Genomic DNA, 16,476 nt, shown 5'->3' with positions numbered 1-16,476 from the left:
TGCTCTGCAATTCACTACAATAGTTTTTCTATTAATAGGTCTTCTAGTTGCAGCTTTTCAACAGGGCAATCCTTAGAATATAGGACTAGAAGAGACCCTGAGTTATTAAATGCAACCTCCCATAACAGAGACCGCACCAGCTAAGAGGTGATGAAGGTGTGAATAAAACCCAGGTTACTGCCCACCAGAGTGGGATCGAAGCTTTTTAGCCACCTGATGACCATGGAAAATGTTACTCATGAATGCATGGTATGTGGTGATAAGTTAATACATGCGGTTGCTCTTTGCAGTATATGATGAAGTCATTTAGAGGATGCAAGTAGATGTTGAAAAGGACCAAGACAATGTGTATGTTGACACTGAACATCTATACATCATGTGCTAATTCGTGGATGTAGAGTTTCCAACAGCTTTCATTAGCTGCATTTCTACAAACTAGTTGCTTTCCTTTTTATTTCAGCTTCTGTGAAACTCAGGGAGAATGGATTATCCATCAACACCAATAAATTAAATAAAACTATAAGAATGGGTAAAAGCTTTCTTTAAGTGAATAGACGGTCGTCAGAGACTTTAATGAACAGAGGTCTAATGAAAGAACTGAAGACTCGTCCACTTACTGTAGGACTGAACTCAGTTTTGCGGGGAGAGCAGCCACTTTTTCTCTTACTTCTGCACACTGCCTGACAGACCGCAGAACACCATGTTCCTGCTGCTTTTCAAATTGGTTAACAGGCACAGATTTGCATAAAAGTAAGGAAAATAAGCAGTGACCATACAGCATAGTGGAGGTGGGTATCTGAAGGGAACTCATAGTGCATTTGGTCAGAACTGGCAAAGCCAGCAGCTGCGTGGTGTAGGCAGCAAAAGCCTGAGTCGGAGCCCAGGTTGCCTTTGGTGGCAGCTGTTCTACACGCTCTGCAGCTTTGCTTTTTACTCCAGTTTCTCAGTTCATCCATGACGGCTTTGAAGATCCATTTACATAGCCCAGTTGATAAACGTCTCTATTATTATGGAGAAAAAAATTGAAAGTCTGCATTCAGTAAATTACGAAGTACTGTAAGTCTGTTTTGTCATACTCTGGTTTTGTGGTTAGAAAGTAAGTTCTGGTAGCTAGAGAAGTGTTACAAAACAGCCCAATTAAGCAATCGTGTTAGATGACTGCAGAGACCAATTCCTGTTTAGATTTAGTTAAGTACGGATGGTGAAAGAATAATATTAGTTTAAGTTTTCTTGGTTTTCTTCCTCTAGTAATGTAGTGACTTCAGACCACAGGAAAAAAAGGGGCACTACTTCTGTCATGTCAAGAAAACAATACTTTTCTGTCCTTCTTATGCTGTGGCACCCACAGCTGCCCACAGTACTGAGGTGAGGCCACACTAGTGAAGAGTGGAGTGGGACATTCACTTCCCTCAGCCACCTAAATTGGGATACTCTTATGTGTCTGTATTCCTTGTACACACAGGCCCAGCACAGCCATCTCCCATCCCTTCCCTTCTGTGTGTAGTCTTTGGTGTGAAGGCCATTTTAGGGATAGGGGAGGTACATGGTGCATCTCAGTGCACTAGTTCCCAGGCAGTCCAGATCAAGGACCTCTTCTGGGAATGCCGTGACTCGCTTCTAGCCCTTACAGCTGAGTTTTCTCATGAAAAATTGAGATTTCAATGAGAAAATAAGGATTTGGGGGACATGAGGGAAGGTGTGATGAATGATGCGACCTCACTCTGACATGGAGATAATACATGAGCAAGCAGAGGATGTGACTGGCCTTACGAGCCTGGAAATGTTCCTGCGACCCACAGGACAGACATAACCCTGGTCTGTTGTTAGGATTTCAATTTATCCCTAGCCCGAGGCCAGACTGTCTAAATCTGTTCAGTTACAATGCCCTTGGATGACAGCCTGACTTACTGAAATCAGCTGAACAGCTCCAGTCCTCAACAGGACTAGAATTTTGGACTTTATCTTATGCATTTTTTTAAATAAATGCATATATATGTGTGTACAAAAGAAAGAAGTCAGAGATGCTGTTGTTCTGTGTTCATTGAATAACTGAACATATTTCAGTCTTGCCATCTCTCCACTCAAACCAGAAACTGAGGCCAAATATTCCTTTTTATTTAAAACAATACCATGATTTTCAAAGAAGAATCACAACATGATTTTTTTTTTTTTGCATAAAAAATTGGTAATTAAAGTATTAAAAATACGGGTGACAATCAGAACTTTTTATTTAAAGTTATTTATAGTTAATAGTTTCTGAAGAGCAATATTTGTGTCTTGGGGGAGGCAACTATCACAGTAGCAAACTGAGACTAAGGTATGAATATTACACTTGCTGTGCCAATTGTACTAGCAGTCCTTTGTTATGAGTGGATATAAAACTGTGTCTTATAGGAAAAGACCTCACCATGTGTTTGTTATGTTCTACAGATTCACCAGTTAAAAGTGTGTAATACCAGACTGCTAAGTATCCATCTGAGTTCTCAGCCCCCTTTCTTTCCTACCTCTCTATCATTTTTACTTTATGTGAATATTCACATTACTGTTTTCACAAATGTCAACAGTAAAAAAATACGTTATTTCTCTTTTTTTTATGGTTATATTAGAGATTCTGTCAGCTGTCTTGGTAACAAAATCTAAGCTCAGCACGTAACCTAAGGTAATAACCATAACTTTGAAAGACAAAGAATCAGTTTGTCATGTGAAGAATTTGCAAATGAATATCTATTGTTCACATTGTTGATTAGTGACTATGTATGAATCACCAAATGTAGAATTCAAGAGAATAGATGATATCGGTTGTCTAAGAGCACATGACATAAGTGCACTATAATTTAAAATCATGCTATTTTTCCAACCGGTACTCCTCGGTGTAACTGAAACAAGAATATATAGTAATCACACTTCAGAAAACATGACGGTGCTGAAGGCAACAGCTTGTACATGATAGTTTTACTTTCTGCTGGGTGAATACAATTGTGGTAGTGTAAACTTCCGTGTATAACTGTTATTCCTAGTGATTCCCTTGTAATTAACCAGATGAAGATACACTGAGTATCTGTGCTAAGGAATTCTAAAAAGTCTTGATTGTTAACTTCATTTTTTCACATATAAAAACAAGTGTGTTATGAAAAATATATCATGGGCCTTTTAATTTATTTCTGTGTTTGAATAAATGTTCAGTTAATTTAAAACCCTTAAATAATAACATTTATGGAAAAATACAAAAAAAAAAAAAAAGAAAAAGAATGTGTTGCATTTTAATCCTCCTGATTCTAATTTCTGATTTCCTCCCACACATTTTTAATCATATAATATATTGAAAAATTTAAAAAGTGAAACCCTTCATTTACATAATAAGGACAGGGAAGAGGGGATCAATAGCATAGATTCTATATACTTTACTCCTCAGAAGGCTGCATGTGTTTGCAGTGCTTGTTTTGCTATGCACATGTGTATATAGCACTCTAATGCCAGGCAATATCAGCATCACAACTGTTGCATGTGTGTAATAAAATTCAGAATGTAGACTGTGTCTACCTGTTCCTAAAAAAAAAAATAATACAAAATTTAATAAGGCCTTTCCTCCATCAGTTATTATACATTAAACATTATCTTGGTGCCTACGCTTATTCTGCAGGCTCCTGGAAGATCACATATAATGCCTTTGCTAGCTCCAGTAGAGCTTGATATCTGTTCAATCAAGTTCGCCTTCTGGGCATTTCTAGAGATTCTTACGCTCTCTGCACGTACATAATGCTTTCTGTCTGAAAATGAAACCATTGCCATAGTGAGTTTTCAGAACTGCTGAACTCCTAGGCATCTGCGCAGCCTGCGGTATCTTGAGGAAAAGTCATACCGTACAGATTGTTCTGCTTTTTGTTTTTGTAAGAATTGTGAACAGTTCAGCTGTGGTTTTGTGGATGAGATACGAAAAAGAGGTACGCATCTGTTAAATGCAAAACATAGATATGTGGAAGACAGACTAAGGACCGTATGCTATTTTCTCTGTATTTACATGGTACAGAATGGTGTTTGGGATTTTTGTTGACAGGACTGCAGTTAACTTACATAGTGTTTAAACCAATGTGACAAAATAGCACAGGCTTGCTTACCCTGTGTCACAACCCCCACTGGGCCTCCACTTCTGTTAATTTATAAGTGGCTTAAAGGAGCTGAAATTTTAAAATCACAGGGTAAAAAGAGGGTTTTCAGAGTATATCATACATCCTTACTTACATAGTTTTCTGAAAACTACCCATCAAACCTTAGGAGACCTGTACTGCTGTTATTCTGTGTTCTTTCTAAATTGCCATAAGTGTGGCTCAGATATTATTTATTTATTTGTTTGTTTGTCTATTTTTGCAGTAAGTACAATAATTTTTTTAAAGGCATGAGGGAATATTGTTGAACATGGTTTAGATCCAAGCCTCCCTTTTGAGCAGTGTAATATTCAGCCTTACCCGCAGGATCTGTCCAAATGATTGCCAACCATTCTGTTGTTGCCTGATCCTTTTTTAATCTTGCAATTCAGTTACATTCTAAAGCTTCCTTTATCTTACTGACATTTTACATATACAACTCACGGTAATGCTGCTATCCTTTCAACTAAGGCAGGCTATCGCATTATGCTGTTGATGGACTGTAGTAGCCATCCATCAGAGCCGTGTTCCCCTTATCTTTGAAAGAATGTTTCTCCCCGTTTTTAGAACAGAGATTTGGTTGACACTCCAGATCCCATGTAATACTTTCGGAAGTATTAAGGAAATGCTGTGACTAGTCATGGAAAACTCATGCCAAACACTGTTATCAGTTATAAAGAGTAAGTTTGTAAAAGTCTGTCAGCTTATCGCATATTCTGAGTATTCATCACAAAGAAAAAGGAGCCACCATTGACTGGGGACTTGAACTCCTTGAGAGTCTATGCAAAGTGTGAAGGGACTTATTCCTACTTATTTCTTATGCAAATAATATGGTAAACAGAAAAACTGAAAATGGTCTGGTTTATTGGTAGAGACTTGGAGTGATTTTCCACTATTACCGATCTTATTCTCTGTGAAGCTGGCATTTATAATCTTGGCGTTGACATTTATATCATACTGTGAAGGGGTTTGGAAGTTCTGTTTATCATGTTTGCTCATATTCTGTAATACGCTTTGGATAGATGATTCCCATCTGGGAAGAGTGGGCATAATGCACTTGTCTTGCTCAAAAGGAGGGATTACCTGCTTGAGCCAAAACAGTATGCAGCAGAGACATTGGAAAACAAGTGATTATGGAGCTAACGATGCTGTCAGAATTCTAATGAACTCAGTATTACTGTTTTTACCTAAGCCAAGAGGTTGAGATTGTTTTCTGTAAACCGAGATGAGAAAATTCACAGCCTACATTTATGTTCCAAAAACAGGGACTTTTTTTTGCAAGTTTTCTATTGAAGTATATAATTTCTGAGTTCATCCATAATATCCAGAGATTGGTTAATTTGAATATAAATGCTGAGACAGTGGGTCCTGGAGCCAGATGTATTGAAATTGCTGCCCCAGTTATTACAGAATTCATAGCTAACATGTTTAATATGTCTTCTGCAGTGGCAAATTACCATTTTGCTTGGCGGTTTATTGAAATTAATTTAGTACCTAAGAAGCCTGTCTTCTCATTTAAATAATCATTGACCTACTTTTTTTTTTTTTTTTAAGCAAACCTGGTGGCAAAAACTGCACTCTGTTGGTAACATAGGGATATCTTTCTGAATAAAATGACTGGCTGTGTTTTAATCAAGCAGAAATTAAGAGTTCAGAGGTAAGTGAAAAAAAATAATTAGAATCAAAGAAAGGCTTCCATATTAATAAGAATTTAAAAGTTCAAAAGAAAATTACTATGAATAATAAGAGACATGAAAAAACATGTTAATGATAGGACATTTGCCAACTGTAAGCTGCAGGAGTTCACCTACCTACCTTCCACTTAAGCATCTTTGTGAGGACCCTGTTCAGTTACCTAACTTTGCTGCGTCAATCCAAAATTTCCCAAAGTCCCCTTCAGCTTAAAAGGCATACAAATGTTGCACCTTTTACCCTACAAAATCAGGAAGCGCTTTGTTACGCCCTTCATAACCATTTGGTATTTCAAACATTCAAACAAAGTTGCTGGGGAGAATGAATGAGCTCCCGCAGAAGTGCTGGGCAGAGCCCGTGGGCTACTTCAAACCTGCCTGATAAGTGCCCATCAAAATCTTCATAAAGGCTGTCCTTGCTCCCTTCTCTGTCAGCTGGACTTTGAGACAAGAGCAGAAACAGGGAGAAGTGGCCCCATCCTGCCTGTTTTGGAAAGAGTCCAAGGGCCCTTATTCCTGCCACAAGGACATGTCCAGGGCTCTGTCTGCCAGGCAAAATTCTCCACTGCCTGTCCAAAAGTGGTGTGGAGTAGTAGCATGTAGCTAGTAGATACCTGGGCAGGCATATTGACCCTTCTTCTTAGGAGGGTTTCATAGTATATATGGCAAGGGATGACTGAATGTGTACACAGCTGAGCTAAGGACTTCACATGTCAAATATGCTGCTCTCCTTAAGAGATAATACAGACATACCCATTATCTATTTTTGATCATTATTGTGCTACTACCACAGAGGTAGCTTTTATTTTCTGAAAACAACTGTGCAATACTTCTTTCACTTGGATTATGCAAATGACCTTTAAGGGCAAAGTCCATGTGAAAAGCTGAGTGTAACAGACCAGGACACTGTTTCAATGCACTATAAAAGTCAGTCACTATGTGCTGTGCAAACAACTCCTTGAAGAAAGGGACCATAGAAAAGCAGTTGTGCAAGGATATGCATATGAAGGAGGTAAGCATAACTCGTGATCCCCATATTGTCAGTGTTTACAGTTCTTCCATGGTCTCCATACCAGAGTACCATGCCTCACCACACCATGCATATACGTATATGCTATGCATGAATAGGTGTGCCTGCATGGATGTGCAGGAAGCAACAAACATGAACAGGACAGTTGTATTGATAATAATGGTGGGTGAAGGTAGATGTACTGTCTTATAAATCTAGGACAACAGGAAATAATGTCTCATTAAAGCCATATGTAAGAAACAGACAACTCATCCATTAAGTCATGATTGATTCACGTTCCAAAACTCCCATATCAAAATTCAGAGCAATTACAGCTGAGTCATGCAGACAAGGAGACGACCTCTGAGCTGGAGTAGGTATTGCCAAGACAAGATATAGCAGCAGGGGTGGGGAGAAGGGAGGTGCTGCATCAAAATCTTGGACAGAGCCCAGGGCCACACGATTAGATCAAAGTATCAGTGTTTAATTTAAAAGAAATGTTCCTTCTGTCTGATATGAAGAAAAGATTAAAAATATAACAAGCTACCTGTTGCTTGAAATATTAGCCTGAAATATGAGCTTTATTAGGAGTAATTCATTCTGCTGTGCCTCTCTACAAACTGTTGCCAGATAAAGGAGGAGCATGTACTGCAAAGGCAAGGGGGGGCAGAAGCAAGGCAAGGTTGGCCAATGCAGTTGTATGCAAAAAGTGCCCTACCTTTGGCTCGAGAGGGGCCTTGTGAATCCTGGGTGTGACCTTTGTGAAAAGCCTATCCACTTATATTTTCTTGATTCCCTTCACATGGTGACTTAGTGAAACCATGAAAAGATGATTTATGCATGAAGTACAAGAGGTCTGTGAGTCACAGTCAAGCCATACCAGTTCATTCAATGAAGTGTTCCACACTAAACCAGGCATTATTTGAATTGACCGTATTGGTTGAAGATTTCCCTGCTCCTTTGTGCAGCATACTAATAAGGCGCATAGTTAATTAAGCTACCTACCAGGAACACAGCAATGCATCTTTAGAAGGCCTGTCCTGACAGAGCGAGGGATCAAATAAAGAATGCTTTGGGGACATGGTAGCACTCAGGAGAGTTGAAAGTGTCAAAGTTTCCTGTCAGCACTCTCTAATGACTAAAGTATTTCTTATATCTAAATCTAATATATATATCTATATTATATCTATCTATATATATCTAATATATATATCTAATCCCCATACCATGAATGTGCAATTCCATTGTAGTTGCAAGGGACAGACGTCTCACTCTCAAGTTGCAGAGTGCTGCACTTCTTCCTTGGCTCGTTGCCTCTATCGTAATGTCTATCTGTGCCAGTACCAAGGCTGCCACTGCACAGTAGCGTCCTACAGCTCTGAGAAAGTGCAGACTCTCAATTTCTTATGGATCTTCAGCCTCCGTTCTTTTCTCCAGTAGAAGTGTGCCAGTCCTGTTGGCTCATTAAAGTATTGATAGACAGACAGGTTTCTCCTATATGAGTTTATTGTGGCAGCTTCGTGCTTTCTTATTTAAAATATGCATAAGTTTATAGAAATACATACAGCCTGACACAATGATTTAAATAAAAAAGTCTCAATGTTCTCCAAATACATAATATACTTGAAATACAACAGGCTTAGCAAGATTTTTGTCTTGTTAGTACCTATGTGATTAAATATATCTTGGGGCAATACATTCCCATTATCACTTTGGGACAGAAATTCTCTCAATCACTTAGCTAAAATAAAAGTGACATTGTTATTTCCTAAGCAACCCTCACTCTGCACTCTCTGCTTATGTAATGTTCATTAGAGAGTTTGAGAATATGGAAATGGAAAAATCCTAAAACCTGACCATGTTTCTGTGTTTGCTGCCTTTTTGGATGTGTGGGAATATAGGTATAATGACCACTGATGGAAAAATTGCAGAGCTGTCTTTCCATACGTGGACTAGAAAAGTTCACATGCTGCGATAAATGTGTGGTAAAATGTGCCTCATAAAAGCACAAATTACCTAAAAAGAGTTAAATATAGATGTCCTAGAGAAACAAAAGCAGTAGGCCAAATTGGAAGAGCTGTTGCCATTAGAAGCTGTTGCCTCTGGAGCTGGAGACTGGTTTTGTCATATCAGTCTGCTTGTTAGATATAAAAAACCACCATGACTGGAATAAAACAACATAATTGATATTGCTTACAATGACTATTTTATTATTAACAAAAGGAAATGATACACTGGAAGGAACAGCATTGCAAGGAATAGATAGTTTTGTCTTTTCCATATCCGTCTATAGAAAGTTACTGCTGCTGATAGCTTTGAGAGTGAGTCTGTTCTTGGAGGGGCCTAAGAAATCTTGTGGGATAAAACACAGGGGAGACAGTGGGATAAAAGCTGTAAAGCTGAGGATGGGACAGAAATCCAGTTACTGGTCCTGAGGACAATCTAATCTCTTTTTTAGGGATTCTAATCTGTTTGTTTGGTGAAGGATCTAGAAGGGAAGACGTATGAGGAGAGGTGTGAGGAGAGGTATGAGAAGAGGCTGAGGTCCCTGGGTTTGTTCAGCCCCGAGCAGAGCAGGCTGAGGGGAGGCCTCATGGCGGCCTGCAGCTCCCTCACGAGGGGAGCGGAGGGGCAGGCGCTGAGCTCTGCTCTCTGGGGACAGCGACAGGACCCGAGGGAACGGCATGGAGCTGGGACAGGGGAGGGTCAGGCTGGGTGTGAGGGAAAGGTTCTGCACCCAGAGGGTGGTCGGGCACTGGGACAGGCTCCCCAGGGCAGTGGTCACAGCACTGAGCCTGGCAGAATTCAAGAGGCATTTACACAATGCTCTCAGACATATGGTCTGATTTTTGGGTGGTCCTGTGTGGAGCCAGGAGTTGGACTCAATGATACTTGTGGGCTGGGATATTCTACAATTCTATGGTTCCTTCAGTAAAAAGAAGTCTACTTATTATGTATTATAAATACCTGAAACAATGTGTAGAAGGACTGATAAATTCTTTTATGGAGAGATACATCTTGTTTGCTATCACAGGTAGCCTATACAGTCTATTATCTATATACTCTTTATTAACAGTATGTTATGTATGATATAGACCAGTGAGAGAAATGAGGATCAACTTTTCAGTAAACCTCCTTCATTTAAACTGCATTCAAATGAGCTAGGTTTTATATTTTAAAATTTAAATTTTGTTTCCAATAAATCCAAATAGCTTTACTCATGCAAATCTTCCAGCTCACCAAACGAATGGTTTCTGACTTTTAAGTAGCTGTTCAAGAATGCATTATCATTTTTTCATAATCTTTTTTCTCTTATGAGAGTGGGTGTCATGTGAGTCATTTCTTTTTGAATTGTATAAGCCAAAGGCTTGTGTATGCCAGCTGGCTAAATTAACTTCCCAATTAATATAAATATTCTAACACAAATAGCTGTTTTTCTCAGTAACCACTATCACACCTTACTATACTATACATAATATTCATTCACACAATAAGGGTACCAGAAAATTACTCTGTGGCATGTGTTGACATATATAAAACATTTACATCTGTAGTCTTAAAAGAGAGATACTGTCTTAAACATTTAAATAAAGAAGATTTTAGAAATACAAATTATACAGAGGTAACAACAAATCTTGGTAGAAAATATTGAATGGTCAAGGCTTGTTTTGAGATGGAGGATTTTAAAATGTTCCCAAAAGAAAACATTTTCGGCAAGGAATGTTTTAGCAGCTTTTCAATATATTTAAACAGAAAATTGGTGCCATGAAAGAAGGTGTCATGGCCTTACGGCCACCGTGACTGTCCTGACTGTTCGTGACCATCCCCGTGGGTCTCCCTCTACCTCCCCCTGGCCCAGGGTCCCACACCATCTCCAGGCTCCAGCTCCCTGCAGCCCAGCCCTGCCCGACCATGGGCCCCACTGACCGGGCCCACCTGCAGGCCCACATCCCAGCCTGGCCTTGGCCTGTCCCCATTCCCCAGGAGGTGCCTGGTGCTGGGGCTGCCCCAGTTCCCCCCGCTGCCCTGCTCCTGGCTGAGGTGGTGGGACACCCCTGGTGCCAGGCCCTGCCCTGACAGCCCCAGCAGCTGTTCCCAGCCCAACCCCAGGGAGCCATCAACCCCTCCGTGCTTTACAGGCCTGCTTTCAGTTCTGCAAAAACATACCTCAGCCATATTTCTTTTTCTTTCTTTCTTTCTTCTTCTTCTTTTTTTTAATCCACAAATTTCTATTTAAAACACAGCTATGTTACAAAGCCTGCTTTTTTGAGATAAAGAGCATATGCTTGCCAAACCTTGAAAGGCAGAAATTTCCCATTCTTCACAGAGGAATACCTGTTGTTAGATTTATTGAGTGTTTCTTGACCAAAAAGCAGTACCTTCAGAGTCTGCTTTTTAATATATTTTTAACTTACAACTGAAGACTTCATGCAAGTATGTCTTATGAATAACAATATCCAAGCTTACCTAGATTTTCTAACAGAGATGAGAGAATGGTATGAAAAGTTAAAGCAAGTAAAAACTAACATCTAAAATACAGATTTTAGTGTAGCACAGAATCACAGAATAATTTGCATTGGAAAGGACCTCTGGAGGTCATTGAGCCAAGCTCCTTGCTCAAAGCAGGGCCAGTTCTCAAACTGGATCAGGTTGCTCGTGGTTTTGTCTAGTCAAGTTTTGTATTTCTCCAAGGATGGGCATCCCACCACTGCTTTGGGATCCTGTGCCAGTACCTGCCCATGCTGACGAGTTAGAATCCTGAGCCTCCTGTCCTCAGGCTGAACAAGCCAAGCTCCTTCGGCTTCTCTTTGCACATCATGGCCCCCATGCCTCATGGCTTCTGTTGCCTTTCAAAGGCAATATAGCTTGGTCTCACAATACTGCTGGCCAGTTCCCTCAGCATGCTGTCTGAACCTATGGGTTTATACCCAATGTGCATGAGCAGTCCATAGCTCAATGCTCTTTTACTACAGGCAGTACTTCTCTCCCCCAGAATCAATCAGTCACCATGGAGATGCCTGAGGAAATACCTAGTTTGTAAAGACTGAGGCAAAGAAGGTACTTCCATGTGTTTTCAGTTTGTTTTTTTTTTTAACCCACCCAGTTCAGCAGCTGGACACATATTTGCTGATATTCATTTTGCTACTGACAAACCTGCAGAAGCCATTTTTGCATTATTTCTCAACAGCTTCAAATCCAGCTGAGCTTTAGCTTTTCCCTGCATGCCTGGGCAATGCTTCTACACTCCTCCCAGTTAGCCTGGCCCCACTTCCACCTTTTGTACACATCCTGCTTTTATTTAGGCTCAGTGAGGCACTCTCTTCACCCCTGGCTCCTAGTCATACCGTACACATTGCCTGCTTAAACATATGTAGGATTTTCAGACAAACAAACTAACTAACTAACAAAATGTTCTAAACTAGTTATATATTCCAAGAATTTTGGTTATAAAATTTGTAGGTATTATTGATGGATAGCTTGAATAGCTTTGAAGTGCATCACTCAGGAATATATCTACTTTGACATTTGAATTCATCAACAAAAATAATTTTTAGAAATATTTTTTAAAGTCTAAATTTTGTCTTTTCCCTAGACGTATTGTATTATTTCTTACAGCCAAGATGCCTTTCCCTAAGATTCTTCTCTTCTTTACAGATGTATGGGTAAGGTAACATGCCATCAGTCTGTATATTTATTGTGTGAGTAAAAGACGATGGTAAGTCATCTAATAAATAATACTCCTGTACAGTAGTCATCTTAACTATTTTCTTGACTATTAGAAATTTAAATAGCTTAATTGATTTATCATTGTCATCTATTTAATTTTATTCTAATACTTCTTTTATTCTGATACATTTTATATTCTAATACATTTAATTCATCTTAAAATATAATTCATCTGAGCACAGATCCAAGAGTTTTGTTCATAAAAACTATTGAATCGCAAATTGCCTGGAATCATACATATTTTTATGCTTCATTACAACAATTGTAACTTATACACAAATTACATTCTCTTATTTACTCATTTAACTGTCAAATAAGAAAAAAACGAATAAAGTTATAGAAAATATGGGAATTGCAAAGAATTTATTTACAAGTGTTGGAAAAATCGTTAGAAAACAAATTATATATATTTTGAGATGATAATGCATAATTATCTTTCATCTGTTTTATTGTCTGCATTTATGTCATGAAGGTGATTTATCCCATGAACTGAGAACTCCTTAACCACGCATTCTGTCTTCCTCCTCACATCTTACAGACTGAGCAGGAGGATGTGCCACTCTGCACAAGCTGCCCAGGTAGTATTTCGGCAAGGACAGCAACTGGGAGGATTACTTGTTCGTACATGGTACGTGGTGACTCAGTGGCTCTCGCTGGAACCTCTGAGGTGAGAGAAAATCTTCTCTCCTATCTGAGTGCCCATGGCACCTGGCTTTATAATTACGATCAGACTTGTATTCTGGTTTTGGTTCTGCTGAGTCACAACGATTCCTAATCCTGACCACACTGGAAAATTAAAGGATACTGTTTTGCTTAACTATCCTTTTCCCAGCACTGACACTGATTTATTGATGTGTCATAAGTGATTTATGTAAAAAGTATTTATGATGCATGGCTTGCAAAATGTTACAAAACCCAGATACTTTCACAAGGTAAGCTTGTAGCTGCAAGTCAACTCAAGGCGTGAGCTATAACACATATAGAGATGGAAGATTCAGCCTTCTGAATGCCCTCTTCTTATGTCAAAGGGGAGTCATTCCAAGCTAGCCTTAAGATGTCTCGTTTGGATTCCCACTGCAGGTCTTGAGGCATTCATGTAAATTGTTTAGTAACTTAATATTAGTAGATCTAGTCTTTCACTCCTGGATGTATTTTGGTAAGGATCAAAGATGTGCTGGGACAGCACCATGCCCTGTGCAGGCAGGAGGGCCACGGGCCAGGTTTACCTTGCAGACTGACTTGCACAGTAGCTGAGTGCCCTCAGGAAAATAAACTTGATATGCATCAAGTACTCATCAGGAAATACATTCATAAAGATCTCAGAAAAATTGTATTCTTCAGGACACAATTCCATAACTAAATACAAGAATAAAGTAAGAACAACCCCTCCACAGTCCACAGATCAGTTTAGTGGATATTTCTGGCTAGATCACGATAGATTTCCAAGGGGGAAAAATAAAAATAAAAAATAAAAAAGGAACTGATTACATCATCTTTGGTTATCAGAACAGTTCTCCTAAGCCAACAAAATGAAAAAGGGGTGAAAAAAGTGCCCAAAACATTTTTATACCTAACTCTTAGAAATACTATGTAAGATTTCTGACAGAGGATGAGATGAGAGAAAGAAGTGTCTTTTTTCCATCTACTTCATGCAGTTGACAGTATTTAGCTGACTGCTTTTCCCTAGCGAGGCCTGATCAAGCAGCTATTTGCTTAATTTTACAGACACGGGTAACAAACTCCACTCACTTCAACACCACCTGGCTTTACAAAACCAGGGTTCTCACCAGCTTGAGGATGATAACGTGAACCACCGTTGCAGCAGGTCACAAAAGACAGTAGAAAATCAGAGACTTAGGAAGACAGCATACATTTTTCACAACAGTTTAAGTGACAGCCAGCCATAGCTGCTCAGCACTTTCCTTTCAGACCATATATACCATCTCTGTGCTGAAAAAAACACTTGTTGGATATGAGCAGTTCATACAAAGAACCAGTGGAAAGCTATTTTCTTTATATTTTTAGTAGGATCAGTTCTCTGATCATTTATTTCCTGGGATAAGCTCACCATGGAAGCAGCTTTAGGCTGTCAAAGGAGTAGTGCAGAATTTGTTTTGCATTTTTTGTTTATGCAAGGCAGGCTACAATATTAAAATAGGCAGACACATCAGGGGATGTGTCAAAATGCATCTCTAGGGTTTAAAGCAAGCAAACCAGTAAAGTAGTTTCTTGACCTAACAGTGTTCTTTCAACTTCATACTAACTCTAATTTATAAGAACCAGTTGGTTTGGCTCCAAGGCACTGCTAGAAATTATTAAGTCACTTAGCAAAACTTGAAATGATTACATGAAGCACAACGCCTTGAATCATAATTCAGTCAACAGCGTCCTCTGAACCCCTACTTTGCTTCAGTGTGTTTTCTGCCCCAAAGAGTCTTTCTTCTATTGGCATCCATGGGTGCCTAAATTTCTGTCCTAAACACTCTCATACAACCCCCTGTACATCTCCACAAAACAGGCTGTCCTCTCCTCCACCTACCTTAACACACGACCCATCGGAAAGTCATTCTCAGAGCAGTGTCAGTGGTTTTTCCAAGTCTTAATAGTTGTGCTACCTAGCCTAGGGGGCTTCTTTCTTAGCTTGCTGGATTCTTTTAATCCCGGTGTTAGGATCTACGTAATCACATGAATGTTGGCGTAATGCAGAAGAGACCTAAGCTCAAGGAGCAGGGAGTCCCCACCAATTTATCACTTGTGCAAAAGTCTTTAGGCATATCTGTTTTGGGCACCACAGCCCCTGAAGCAACAACCTGTAGCTGTTACTTGTTGTGGACTAAACTGTGCTTCTCATTACCTAAAACTGCTTGGATCCAACTGCTCATAGTCCTTCCTTCTAAGTCCCAGTCCAGTGGGCAGGTGCAGAAGATGTTGCTAGAAACACTTCTCTATAATATTAAGCAGCATTGTTGCATTATTAAAAGTCCTTCTCTGGCTTTGGCCTCTCATCTCTCAGACATCAGTAGTTTTCATGTACACACGAGGCTTTTTTAAAATGTTACAAAAGTGTGCTTTGTCATGCTCTTAGTCTTGGTTTTCTTATACCATTTGACTTTAAGAGAACAATAGGGAACTAGAAGACAGTGCTTGCGGTATAAATACTTCTCATAAAATTATGTCCTTTCTTCCCTATTTCATTTCTCTTTGACAACCTTCAGGTACATTTATTTTCCCTCTTCTTGTTTTCCCTTGAAATGCATCTTCCTTAAAATACAGTAACAGCGCCAAGATTCAGACAGGGTTCCTTTCCTTTTCTCTGCATTGCATTGTGCCTATTTTTTAATTTTTTTTTTTAGATATTCATGAAATTGATAGAATATTTGCACTGACAATTGGAGTCCCACAGAAACAGAGCTATCGGAATTGGGAACAGAAGTATCATCAAGAATCAAATCTTCTTTTAAATGCTCTCAGAATGGGGTACAGCTTACTGAAAGAGGGGGACAGTAACTGTTGTCTAACCATGCTGCTCACTTTCCTGAAGGCTTTAAGCCTTTTCTTTCCCCCAAACCAAAGCTATTTCAGCTCAATTGACTTTCAAAACCAAATACAGTTTCTCATTTATTTATGTGACTTCGCGCTGTTTGGTTTAGGTCTCAGCCACAGGCAGCATTAGCAATTCTAATACTACAAGGACAAACAACATGTACACGGGCATGGAAGGTTAAAATTAGCTTGTTTGTTACTTGTCACATGCTGTAGTAGATTGTATCAGATCCATTTATGTTACACTATACAAAGATTAATCAAAGCCAGTGAAAGGAAAATATTGCAATTTTAATACAGTGTAAAGGAAAAAGAAATAAACTATGTACTGTAGCAGTCCAAGCCTTGCCTTCAAGTAAAATTT

General features: G+C 39.3%; 1 long non-coding RNA gene across 2 annotated transcripts; it reads left to right on the top strand.

Annotated features, from left to right (window-relative positions):
• Positions 1-5,704: 5,704 nt before the first annotated feature.
• LOC308192423 lies at positions 5,705-16,220 on the top strand. 2 transcript variants are annotated; one of them, XR_013948806.1, is made up of 4 exons: positions 5,705-5,799; positions 12,498-12,558; positions 13,108-13,236; positions 15,923-16,220. It is a non-coding gene; the product is annotated as an uncharacterized lncRNA (long non-coding RNA). The 2 variants fall into 2 exon arrangements; XR_013948807.1 differs by lacking the exon at positions 15,923-16,220 and having other exon boundaries at positions 13,108-13,630.
• The last annotated feature ends 256 nt before the right edge of the window (positions 16,221-16,476 follow it).

Source organism: Anser brachyrhynchus, assembly GCF_964034855.1.
Source record: "Anser brachyrhynchus genome assembly, chromosome: 3".
In the NCBI taxonomy this organism is placed as follows: Eukaryota; Metazoa; Chordata; class Aves; order Anseriformes; family Anatidae; genus Anser; species Anser brachyrhynchus.
Note: the sequence above shows the minus strand (reverse complement) of the source record. Positions and strands in the feature narration are given on the sequence as shown.